This window comes from Fukomys damarensis, unplaced genomic scaffold (assembly GCF_012274545.1).
Source record: "Fukomys damarensis isolate Sample0158 unplaced genomic scaffold, DMR_v1.0_HiC HiC_scaffold_37, whole genome shotgun sequence".
Lineage (NCBI taxonomy): Eukaryota > Metazoa > Chordata > Mammalia > Rodentia > Bathyergidae > Fukomys > Fukomys damarensis.
The window spans coordinates 34,271,034-34,282,085 of record NW_022900949.1 but is presented as its reverse complement, the minus strand read 5'-3'; the positions used below and the strand labels follow the sequence as shown (position 1 = coordinate 34,282,085).

At 37.7% G+C, this 11,052-nt stretch overlaps 1 protein-coding gene across 3 annotated transcripts in view; it reads left to right on the top strand.

Annotated features, from left to right (window-relative positions):
• Positions 1-11,052, top strand: part of LOC104857636 (zinc finger protein 420) — a 55,559-nt gene that overhangs the window by 18,954 nt on the left and 25,553 nt on the right. Inside the window, exons 1-2 of one of the 3 annotated variants that reach the window (XM_019206591.2) lie at positions 54-832; positions 9,539-9,665. The exons of 1 other annotated variant lie outside the window; for it this stretch is intronic. The gene's annotated coding sequence lies outside the window, so the exon portion shown is untranslated. Of the gene's footprint in view, positions 1-53; positions 833-9,538; positions 9,666-11,052 lie in introns of those variants that run through there. One more of the 3 variants, XM_033759285.1, reaches the window with a different exon arrangement.

The following is an 11,052-nucleotide window of genomic DNA, read 5'->3' as shown; positions in this document are numbered from 1 at the left end:
TTTTTTTTTTTTTTTTTTTTTTTTTTTTTTTTTTGTACCGGGGATGGAACTCGGGGCCTTGCCCTTGTGAGGCAGGTGGCAAAACCACTGAGCTAAATTCCCCGCCCTCATTTTCACTTCTTTGCAGAATGTTTCAATTATTTAACTCCAATTTCTTCATTTACACAATAATTAAGCTCCTTTTCAGGGGCATATATTCTTTTTCTTGACTGAGATAGTGTAAAAATCCTGACAGTGAAGTCTTCTGCCTCATTCCCAAATATTGACCTCTCCAACAGCTTGCCTTCTTTCTTTCACTGTGTCCTATCCTGTCCTGGACTCAGGATGCTTTCTGATATCAGAGGATTGATTCTTCCCCAGGACATTGACTCAGGAACCTTCTGAACACGTGTAACCCATTTTCGGGGAAGACTCCACTGAGTCCTTTGGGAAAACAGGGGCAGCTCTGAAAAGCCAGCAGTAAAGCTTTAAATGCAGGAATCCCTCGGACGAGGTTAGATTAACAAGTAGAAGACAGGCTGGTCCCAAAGTCTCCGGTTTACAATCTTTCATTTGGGATCCACTTCTGCAGCTAGGGGGTTGTTTTTCTTGTCACTCTTGGCTCAGAGGGAGGGCGATGGAGCAGGAGCCAATCAGCGATAAAGCAGCGGCTGTATGAACTGTCCAATCAGAGAGGCCAAAGTAGGTGGGCTCTTCCGGTGTCTTGGTGCCAGTTAGTGTCTTGAGTCCCTTGCTGAGAGCCGCCCCCCAGCTCACTAGACCACCTTTTGTGACTTCTACTGGCTGCAGGCGGCATGAGAAGGACCCTGGGAGGCACTCGGTCTACGCAATGGTGAAGTTGTGGGAAGGGGGAGCTCTGAGATGGGGTGGAATGGGTGTGAGGTCTGTTTGGAAGGGGTTAGAACCAGCTGTAGTGCTAGAGCCTTTGCTTAGCTCCGGACCCTAATCCTCCTGAACTGACCGTGAATCACTGTGACGCCATCAGCCTAGAATGATATCTCTGGAACTCTCCTGCTGCAGCCTCATCAACACCAGTCTGGGGAGAGCAGGTGCCTTAAGAAGGCACTGACTCAGATGTGGGTTGGAGCTGGGTGCACCTGTGGTGAGCTAGGTCTCTGCTCTTATTCTTGCCAGCGGCAGATCTGGAGGATCTGAGGTTCATAAATGATGCAGGTTCTCATACCCACAACTCCTTCGCAGACTTATGTTTTTCATATTAATGATATCCTAAATTTCCAATATGTCCAAACTGATAATAGGTGTTGATAAAAGTCCCGGGAATTAAAAGGACGGTGGTGATGTGCCTCCGTGGTGTAGCACTTGCCAAGCACCGAGTGAACTCCTGGGTTCCATACAGAGCGATGCAAAAAATTAATCTTAATTATTTAGGTGAAACTTCTACTCACAATTTGACTAAGTGAGGCCTGTCATAGAGTTTAGAATGCTGAGAAAAATGGAAGAGATGTTAAATTATTAGCAAGAGCAGGGGAATACCTGCAAAGGACAACTTCCAGAAGGGGCTGCCTGTTAAACTCATCTGAGAAATGCCTTGAATGGGGCATTTACTTGGACACGTATGCGATAGGGGTATGAGTGGACAGGATGGTGTCATCTCTGCGTTAGTGGCTACAGAAGTTGGCCTGATTGTAGACATTGTTTAAATACTGAAAACACTGTCTTAGGTAGACTTTATATTAAGGGACTAGAGATCAAAATGTTTGAGAACTATTTGTTTATAATTTCTATTCTGATTGGGTATCGTGTAGCTTTTTTACATTGACATAGTTTTAGTGCATATTAAGGCTATGAGAAACACTAATTTTTCCAGTTAATCATATGCAGTATACATTTCTCAAATTTCATACCTTGATTCCCTTATCATTCGTGCTTAGAGATTTTATCTCTTTCATTTTAATCCTCATGTCCCTTTTTCTCTGCCTTGCCTTTTAACACCACACTTGAATTTTTCTTTCACGAGAGAAGGGTGAAGACACTGAATACCCCTGACTTATTTCTGACTTTGAAATAATTCATGTACTGTGTCTCCACTTGTTGTAATATATGCTGGTTTTATGGCATATGTGGTTCATCAAGTTATTATTCACAATTATGGTGTTTTTCTTCATTAAAGCCTCAAAGAAATAATTAATGGAAATTGACTTTTAGAAAATATGTCAAGGTTCAAATAATCAGATCAGGTTTTTTTGTTGTTTATTTTGTGATGAATTTCACCATAGCTTTATGATGCTGAACCGTCCTTTGATAAGATGAACAAATACAACTTCATTATGTAGTCACTTTTTTCCTGTGTGTGGTACTTAGATTGGACATAAGGCATCATGCAGGATAGGGAACCATGCAACCGCACATACTAGAAAAACTAGTTTCTAGTAAACACTTGTATTTTGCTAGGCAATGTTTTATTCTAGCTTTGAAAATACACATGAATATGTGAACTGGGTATATAATTGACTTTTCTTGCAAACGTGTTTGGATTTAGATCGCATTACCCTGGTGACATGACCTGCAGAGATTTTTTTTACCCTTTTTTTATTTTTTAATTGTTTTTTCAAGGTCAGTGAAGTATGCTTCTAGAATTTCAATTGGGATGGCGTTTAATCTATATAGCAGTTTTGGAAGTCTGGCCATTTCCACTATATTGTTTCTTCCTACCTAGGAGCAAGGGATGTCTTTCCATTTTCTGATATCCTCTTCAATCTCTTTTTTCAGATAGCTGTAGTTTTGTGGGGGGGGGTTCTTGTTTGTTTGTTTGTTTGTTTGTTTTTGGTACCGGAGATCGGGACCTTGCACTTTTGAGGCAGGCAGCGGAACCACTGAGCTAAATCCCCTGCTCCAGAGTCCTGTAGTTTTGAGAGTAGAGGCCTTTGATTTCTTTTGTTGGGTTGATTCCTAGGTGTTTCATTTTTGGGGATGCATTGTAAGGGGAATTGTTTCCCCAGTTCCCTTTTCAGTGAGTCTGTTGTTTGTGTACAGGAAGGCTATTGATTTTTTTGTGTTGACCTTGTATCCAGCTACTCTACTAAATTTGGTTATTAAGTCTAGGAGTCTTGGTGGTGTTCTTGGGGTCTTCTATATAGAGTATCATGTCATCTGGAAATAATGACAATTTAACTTCTTCATTTCCTATCTTTATTCCTTTTATTTCTTGTCTAATGGCTATGGTTAATGTTTCCAGACTTGTATTGAACCAGAGTGGTGATAGTGGACATCCTTGTCTTGTTCCTGATTTTAGTGTTAATGATTTCATTTTTGACCCTTTAGTATGATGTTGTTTATTGGTTTTTCATAGATAACTTTTATCAGGTTGTGATAAAGACCATCTATTCCAATCTTCTCTAGGGTCTTTGTCATGAATGTGTGTTGGATTATGTCAAGTGCTTTTTCTGCATCTATTGAGATGATCATAGTTTTTGTCCTTGGTTCTATTAAAGAGTCATGACAAGTAGTTCTTCTCTAAATGTCTTGTAGAATTCAGCAGTGAACCCTCCAGGACCTGCATTTTTCTTCTTTGGTAACCTTTTAATTATGTTTTCAATTTATCTTCTTCATTCAACTTTGGTAATTCATAAGTATCAAGAAATCTGTCCGTTTCTTCTGTTTTCCATTTTATTAGAGTATAGGTTCTCAAAGTAGGTATTGATGATCCTCTGGATTCCTGCTGGATCTGTTGTGACATCTCCTATTTTGTTCCTAATTACATGGATCTGAGCATTTTCTTTCCTTTTTTTTGACAGGATTGGCCAAGGGTTTATCAATTTTATTTATTCTTTCAAAAAACCAACTCTTTGATTTGTTGATTTTTTTATATCATTCTCTTAGTTTCCATTGCATTGATTTCTGCTCTGATCTTTATAATTTCCTCTCTTGTACAAACTTTGTGTTTTTCTTGGTCTTCTTTTTCTAGGAGCTTAAGATTCATTATTATGTTGTTTATTTGAGCTTGCTCAGTTCCTAGTGTAGGCATTTACTGCTATGAATTTTCCACATAGAACTGCTTTCATTGTGTCCCATAGATTCCTGCATGGTGTATTGGAATTATCATTTATTTGTAAAAACTGACTAATTTCTTCTTTAATTTCCTCTGTGACCCATTGATTGTTCAGGAGAGTGCTGTTCAATTTCCATGTGTTTGTGAAGTTCTTGCAGTTTCTTATGCTATTAATCTCCAACTTAATTGCACTATGGTCTGCTGATATACCTGGGATAACTTCAATTCTTTGCATTTATTTAAACATTTTCTATGAGCTAGTATGAGGTCTATTTTGGAGAATGACCCATGGGCAGGTGAAAAGAATGTATATGCTGATTTTCTGGGGTGGAACACTCTGTAGACGTTTATTAAGTCCATTTGTTCAAAAGTTTTGTTCAGTTCTAGTATTTTGTTGGTTTTTTTTTGTTTTGTTTTTTTGTTTTTTGTTTTTTGGTTTTTTTTGTCTAGATGATCTATTTGTGATAGTGGGGTATTTAGGTCCCCCCATACAACTGTATTAGTGCTTATTTGGTTTTTTGTGTCCCTTAATGTTTGTTTTGTATAATTGGGGGCATTAATATTTGGTGCATATATATTTATGATTGTCATCGCTCCTTCTTGGATTGTTCCCTTTACAAGGATGTAGTGGCCTTCTTTGTCTCTTTTAATCAGTTTTGGCTTGAAATTTACTTTGTCTGAATAAGATAGCTACCCCTGATTTTTTTTCTGGGCTCCTGTCCCATGGAGAACTGTTTTTCCATCCTTTCACTTTCAGTCTATCAGTTTCTTTTTGAACTAGTTATGTTTCTTGTATACAACATATTGTTGAAATTTGCTTCTTAATCCATTCTGCCAATCTATTTCTTTTGATTGATGAATTGAGGCCATTGGCATTGATGGTTATAACTGATATGTATTGACTTATCATTGTCATGTTATTGTCCTGTTGTTGGCTCTTTTTAATTTTCCCCCCTCTCCCTTTACTTGACTTGCCTAGCCTAATTGATTTGCTCTGTTGGTCCTCATGATGTTGTGACATTCAGTCTTTTTCTACGGTATTGTTTAGAATTGTTTGGAGGGATGGTTTGGTATTCATGAAGTTTCTCAGGTGTTCTTCGTCATGGAAGAATTTTACTTTCCCCATCTATTTTAAAAGAGAGTTTTGCAGAACACATTAGTCTAGGTTGGAGGTTGTTTTCTCTTAGGACTTGAAATACCTTACTTCAGGCTCTCCTTGACCAGAGGGTTTGTGTTGAAAAGTCTGCTGTAATTCTGATGGGCTTTCCTTTGCATGTGATTTGTTTCTTTTCTCTAACTGCTTGAAGTATTTTGTTCTTCTGTTGAGTTTCTGCGATCTTGACTACTGTCTCGGTGTAGATTTTTTTTTTTCCATCATGGCTACTTGGAGTCCTATATTCCTCACTTATCTGTATGTCTAATTCTTTTGATCTGTTTGGATAGTCTTCTGTCATTAACTCTGTGAACAGCTTTTTTAAATCATTTGTATTTTCTCCTGCTACTTCATGTATTCCTATCAGCCTTATGTTATTCTTCTTTGCATCATCTAGGAGTTGTTAGATCAATTTCTCATGTCCCCTTATTGTTTTTAAGAGATCTCTCTTTTTGCAATCACTGACTGCAATTCTATCTTCACATTTGTTTAACCTGATGTGAATGCTTTCAAAGGAGTTTTTAATCTCCTGGATACCTGTTTGAATCTGTTTATGGATTCTACTTCCTTCCTTGGGCATTCATGGTTTTCAACCACACAATGACATCAAGTGCAGCTTAGAAATTGACCATGTGTGGTAGTTATTAATCTATCACCTTTAAACCATGTGAATTAAATCAAAATTAAGGACCAGCCCAAAATGTGTTTATCGTGAATAAACTCTTAAATGTAGCAACTTTACCCTTCAGTATGGGGACTTACAAGGAAGTAGGATTTTGGAGAAGAGGAATAGATAGATAGAAGAATAGGAGAAGGTTTCAAGTGAAGCCAGCAGACACAGGATGATCATGCACACTCTAGGAAACTGTTGAAGTCATGAGGAAATACTTAAAATATGAAGAAAAGAAAAAAATAATTTGAAGAGCCTCTTTCAGGGTGTATCTCTGCTGTCACAATAGAGAGTGTGGGCAACAATGTGCAGAACTAAGTCAATCAGTCTCAGCTAGCCAATTGCAGACCCCTGAGATTCAGGCTGAATTCTGGCTGCAAGGCCCAAGCTGAGCTGCCCGACCTCTTGCAGGGTTGAACTCTGCAAGGTTCTCCTACAGGTTCCCACTGCCTTCCCCTAAAGATAGTCCAAGCTCTGATGGCAGGTGTTGATCCCTCCAACTTACCAACTACAGAGGTCTGATGTGCCTTCATTGCAGCTGTCCACTTCTGTTCTATCTTCTGGGGCTCTGTAAAATGGCCTTTATGACCACCTGTGCCTCTGCATTGTGGATCCAGGTACCAGCACAAGCAGGAGGCCTGAGATCAAGGGGGCTGGGGATGCTGCAGAGGTGCCCACAAGGCTGGGTGGTCTTCACTGGACTGATCCAATGAAGGCCTGGGGTGCTGGTGAGCTCTCCCTGCAGCTGGGTGGTCCTCACTGGACTATTTGGATGAAGGCCCAGGGCACTGGTGAGCTCCCCGTGAAGCCAGGCAGTCTTCACTGGCCTGCTCCAAAGAAGGCCCAGGGTGCTGGTGAACTCCCTGTGCAGCTGGACGATCCTCACCAGACTGTCTCTGATTTTCTGTTGTTATAAATTTTGTTCTTTCCTAATATGTAAATTCATTGTTTTTATTTCTTTTGATGCATCCATTTTGGGGTCCATTAAATGATAGTATGTTGTACATTCATTTTCATACATTTTAAATTCCTTAACATTTAATCCATCTTTTCACTTGAAGCATGTGTCTTTTAAAAAATTTATGTTTCATCTGTAATTCTTAGGAGTATTGTAAATATGCGTCCACTGTTGGTTTTCAATTTCTTTTTCTTTTTATTGAGTTTATTGGTACAATCTAGGTATACATACAGTTATAGTCATTATTGGGATCCTGTACCTTTACATGGTAGGTCTTGATTCTCATTTTTTTCCCCTTGTCCCTGCCCTCCTTTCACCCCCTCCTCCCCTCCCCATTTACAAACACTTTATTTCCATTTTTTTCAATTTCTCATATTTTTTCCTCTCCCTTATTACCTTTCCCCCACCCTTCCCACTTTCCCTACACCTTCAGCCCTTTACTTCCTATTTCACATTATTAATTATCACATTAGGATCCTGTGTACTATTATAGTGTTTCATACCAGAGAAACTATTCGGTATTTCAGTTAAAGAAATCTCTGTATGAACCATTTAAATAGGTGTGAGATACTGCTCTGCATGATTTCCAATTTTTCAAACACATTTTTTTCTCTCACAAGTATACATGTTTTCAGTACATTGTCACCATGACCCATTTGTGTAGACATTGATCAGCTCTGATAGCTATTCTCTTTCTCTGACGGTCTAACCTGTTCTCCTGATGGGAAATATTAAGTTGACCACTTCTTGCTGGTGGTCTGTTGTTTGCAATTGTACTGCTTTGTTTATTGCTGCTTAATGTATGATTGATGTCTTACCCTTTCATATATGAATGCAGACAGAGATACAATTAATATATGCTTTCTTAATGGTAATGTTTAAATATTTTGCAATAATTTTTCTTTTCAAAACTGTTGGTGAGATTTAACAAAAATAAGATATCCTGGTAATATTCAGAAAATTTCATCATTGGGCTTTGGGAAATGTAAGAGTGATTGATTCCCTACCTGAATGAAACCTCTCTTTCTGTGTTGATGACCACTCTTTGGTAAACTCCAAAGTAAAGGGAAGGAGTGTAGAGTGTATGAATTGACTTTCCATTCTTGCATAAGTCTATTTCCTTATTGTGTTCTTCTAATCTTCCATTTTTAAAAAATGATTTTTATCAAAACTGTTTTTGATTCTTGTTTTCTATTCAGTATTTTTTGTTGAGTTAAATATGCTATAGTCACTTTATTAGATTTGTGTTCATGATCTTCAGTCCCTATATAAAACCTTTATACTATGTATTTGTGTATGGCAAATATTTTATTCTTATTTTATTATATGTGCTGCCGAAGTGAACACAAAATATTTTATCCTTGTCATGTTTATAGCCCATGATTTTCTTCTGCTGAGGAAACAAGTTTTTCACTAATCTAAAAATTATATCACTATGAATTCTCAAGGCATTCAAGTTTATCTTTCTCATTTCAATATTAAACTTAATTTTTGCATGTAGAATTGAAGAGTATACAATCCAGTTTCCAAGTATATAACTATTTCTCCCTGAACATAAATGAAACAGATTGTGATTTCTCCCAAAGATGTGTAAGACTAGCCCTGTCATGAGTCAATATTCTATATACATGTGGATTCATTGAACACTGTTGCTTTCCTGAGATCCACTTGTCACTCTCTCTCTTAATAGTACAGTATCATAAAAGGTTGAATTTGAATGTCTTTCATGTATGTTATGTAAGCATAAATCATGCAGAGCAGTATCTCACACCTATTTAAATGGATCATACAGAGATTTCTTTAACTGAAATACCGAATAGTTTCTCTGGTATGAAACACTATAATAGTACACAGGATCCTAATGTGATAATTAATAATGTGAAATAGGAAGTAAAGGGCTGAAGGTGTAGGGAAAGTGGGAAGGGTGGGGGAAAGGTAATAAGGGAGAGGAAAAAAATATGAGAAACTGAAAAAATAGAAATGAAGTGTTTTAAATGGGGAGGGGAGGAGGGGGTGAAGGGAGGGCAGGGACAAGGGGAAAAAATGAGAACCAAGACCTATTATGTAAAGGTACAGGATCCCAACGATGAATGTAACTGTACTGTATACCTAGATTGTACCAATAGACTCAATAAAAAGAAAAAAAAAAAGAAAGAAAGGACTCAGTGCCATAAATAACATTTGAAAAGAGATATTACCTATGCTCTATCAAAATGATTTATTAGATATTCATCTGCCCCAGTGTTTGGTGGATGGTGATCCTGTAGGCTCTCTCTGCAGGCTGTACTGAAGAAGCAGGGCACTGATACCCTTGCAGTGACCCAGCAGAGCTATTTTGCTGTTACTTTTGCAGGGAGTAGCAATCTTGCATCAGGAGTGATGTCTGAAAGAAATGTGCATGCATATACCAAGTCATAGAGTTAATACTTCAATGATTCAGCATCCTTTCAGCTTTTTTGTTTTCTTTTGGGTTTTTTGGTTTTTTGTGGTTTTTTTTTTTTTTTTTTTTTTTTTTTGGCAGGGGTGTTTAGCTAAGTTCTTACTATGTAGTTTAGGCTGGTCTTGAACTCACTTTAGCCCACACTAGTCTTGAACTCATGGCAATTCTCCTGCCTCAGCCTCCTCAGTGTTGGGGTTACAGACATGTACCACCACACCTGCCTCTCAATTCAACTTATGAGGGGGGTTGGGATATCCCAGACTCTGAGTATCAACCTTCCTTTAAGAAATTTATGTATAATCATTTAGGAGAGAGTGACCTTCGAAGATGTGGCTGTAAAATTCACCATGGAGGAGTGGGCTTTGCTGAATCCATCCCAAAAGAAGCTCTACAGAGATGTGATGGGGGAAACCTTTAGGAACATGACTGCTGTAGGTAAGGATGATTTCTATTTCTCATTAATACAATCAGAGAACGTTGTTTCTTTGCTCATCAGTGCAGTTTAGTTAAATAGAATTTGAAAACATTTTGAAAAATATTTCTGGCCTGGTTACATTATATCATGAATCTGACTGAAATCCATTAATTTTTATGTAATAATATAGTGACTCCTTTTATTTCTTGGTCTACAAAAGCCATGCATAACCAGGAAGTTGAAGAAGAGTACAAAACTTACTGGAAAAATCTAAGGTAATTTGCATTCACAAGGAAAATGAATGTTCCTCAAGAGTCAGTGTGAGCAGAAATAGTCAATCAAGGAAAAGAGACCATGTCCAAATTCAGTCTCACAAATATTTTTCAAAGATGTATACAGATTTAGTATGTAAAATCTGACAAGTGAATACAGAAATACTCCAATATAGGAAACTCAACCAGTACTGATGCAACAAGTGACTCCATCAGACATATAAATATAAAATAATATATTTTATACAACTTGTAAATTAGCAAATGTTATGTTTTCACATACTGATAATAGATCTGCTGCCCATGTACATATAATTGCCTATTTTTCTTTTATTGTGGAGCCAATTTTATTTACACGAAACTTTGTTACCATCAAAGTTTTACTTTTCATGTTTATATTGCAGTGACTTAATTTCCTGATAATTTTCCCACCACGTGTATGAAAAATAAACCATATTACTATGAGTTTCTGGTTACCACGGACCAACAGGACCATAACTTTTCTCCAAAAAGATATCATAATAATCTCTTTAGAAAGTATAAATGATGATATGACTTATCAGTAACAATAAAGTTTTTGTCAGTTGTGGAGTGGTTTGGGGGAGAATAGTTGCTATCAAATGTAATGGCACAAATGCCTTTTATTCCCTGCTGTTGTGATACCATTCTACCTTTGGTAATCAATACAGTTTTTACCCAATAAGCTGAACTAATGGCATGAAGAACTTAATTAATGTGAGGTATCAAAACTGAAGTTTGCTAATTTATAATTTAACTGTGGTCTGCTTTACCAATTTCTGAGGTACATTTACACAATGCCATTTCTCATTGTTCATAAGCACCACTATCTGATGTGTGAGGAGTGTGACAATTGCTTTCAGACATACACTGGGCCAAGGTGTGTATGTGAGTCTCATTTGGTCTACTTTAACCTGTTTTTTACAATTTTTTTTTTGTACATACTCCTATTTGCAGCACCAATATTCAAAACTCAAAGCTAGGAAGAAAATGTAAAGAGCCACACAGTTAAAGGAGTGGGTACAGCTCTGCAGGTTCTGTCCGGCCGGCAGGTGGCTGCGGGCTCTGTGCCTTCCCGGGCCTGGTGGAGCCCAGCCTGTGTGGATTTCAGAAACAT